The 2121-nt window shown below is 45.7% G+C and overlaps 1 pseudogene; it reads right to left on the bottom strand.

The window, feature by feature from the left end:
* Positions 1–320: 320 nt before the first annotated feature.
* LOC101020382 lies at positions 321–1403 on the bottom strand (annotated as a pseudogene).
* Between the last annotated feature and the right edge of the window lie 718 nt (positions 1404–2121).

Raw genomic sequence — 2121 nt, 5'->3', positions numbered from 1 at the left:
GGAGGCAGAGCTCAGGCAGTAGTGCCAGCTCACCTCCTGCTGTGTGGCCTGGTACCAGTCTGTGGCCCAAGGGCTGGGGACCCCTGAGTTATAAAGAATGATATTATTTGCCAAAACTCAACAAATATAAACTTAAGATTTGTGCATTCCTTCATAAGTAAATTTTACATCAAAAGAAGAAAACTATAAACAAATACTGAACTTGATATGTATGCTGAAATATTTAGGGGGAATATAGGGAATCTGTGATTTACTTTGAAATATATTTATTTATTTTTACCTTTTATTTAGAAACTGATGCTTATTTTCCATCAACATTATTTCCATGTTGCTTAAGTGCCTGTGCAAAGAACAGCTTAAGAGCTTAAGGCTGTTCAGTGGTTGCTCCTACCCATTCAGTGTCCGGAGCAGTGGGAGCTGCACACCAGTCTCCCGTGGCAGGCTGAGCACTCCAGGCTTCAGTAGGGAACTGCTGAATAGGGCACCTGCATGGGTTCAGACCAGTCTGCACCCTCAGGCTGAGTAGCGGAGAACTCAGGAGCTGGCACATCTGTTCACCCTGAAATTCCTCCTTGGTCATAGCCTTTTCAGCAGCAGCCTGGTCTTTTTCCATCTCTTCAGGATCTCTGTAGAAGTCGAGATGAGGCATGACATTCCATGGATGTTTGTGGGAAATGGTGCGAGGCATGTGCAGGACTTTCCAGGCCAGCATCCACCACGTCAAACCCCCTGAGTGAGCTCCCTTGTTGTTGCATGGGATGACAATGTCCACATAGCACAGAGGAGAATCTGTGTGACACAAAGCAATGGTAAGTAGGTTAACATAAAATGCCTTTGTGAGGGGCTAGTGATCAGCCCTGGGATCAGAAATCACCAGAAGTTGTGGCTCCTGGAAGGCCGCCTGGATCTGGTTAGCGAATGTTCTAGGAGTGAAGCGGCCAGCAACAAGACTGGCTCCAGTGACAGCAGCAAATATCAGCATGGCTTTCTGGCCAGTTTTTCTGGAGGATATGACACTGACATCAGCAGGGTTTTCAATGGCAACAATGGCACGAGCTGCCAGCAGAAACCTCTCCCAGGTCTTCTTCTGATTTAGGATGTAGATGCCATCACTTTTCATTTTATAGATGTACTGTTCCATTTGGAAGTCAAGGTTGGTGCCACCAAAGCGGGTTCCTGCTGAAAGGAACTTGAGGACGTCCTCCTTCTTCATTGGCAGGACATCAAGGGCTCTGGACATTGTGAACGTTTTCCTTTAAGTTACAAAGGGAATCCAGAACAACACAGTATGGATCCTTCTGTGGGTAGCGCAGAAAGGCAAAATATATTCATAAAAGGATGAATTGGGCCAGGTGCAGTGACTCACACCTGTAATCCCAGCACTTCCGGAGACCTAGGCAGGCAGATTGCTTGAGCTCAGGAGTTTGAGACCAACCTGGGGAACCTGGTGAAACTCTGTCTCCACAAAAAAAAATAATTAGCTTGGTGTGGTGGTGTGCACCTGTAGTCCTAGCTATTCGGGAGGCTGAGGTGGGAGGATTGCTCGAGCCTGAGAGGCGGAGGTTGCAGTGAGCCGAGATCGCACCGAGCACTGTACTTCAGGATAGAGAAATGGCTACATGAATAAATATATAATAAAGCTTAATGGCAGAATTTAAGTGATGGATATATGGGTGGTCACTATAAAATCTTTCCATTTTGCTGTTTGAAAATTTTTATAATAAATATCAGGAGAAAAAATTGCCTTGAATATTTTTGTGACCATTTTATCTTCTCAGCCAGCTTATTAGCTCCAAAGAGCAAAGGCAGTTATATCTGGAAGGTTATCTAGCTATATTTCTTATTTCACAGATGACGAACTGTGTCCTAAAGATACCAAATGACTTTATCAAGATCAGGTGGCAGCCAGGTACAGTGGATCACACCTGTAATCGTAGCACTTTGGGAGGCCAAGGCAGGTGGATTGCTTGAGTCCAGGAGTTCGAGACCAGCCTGGACAACAAGGCAAAATCCCGTCTCTACAAAAAATACAAAAATTAGGCGGGCATGGTGGCACTCACCTATAGTCCCAGCTACTTGGGAGGCTGAAGTGGGAAGATCACTTGACCTGGGGGAGTGGAG

Source organism: Papio anubis, chromosome 10 (genome assembly GCF_008728515.1).
Source record: "Papio anubis isolate 15944 chromosome 10, Panubis1.0, whole genome shotgun sequence".
In the NCBI taxonomy this organism is placed as follows: Eukaryota; Metazoa; Chordata; class Mammalia; order Primates; family Cercopithecidae; genus Papio; species Papio anubis.
This window is presented reverse-complemented; position numbering and strand designations above follow the sequence as displayed.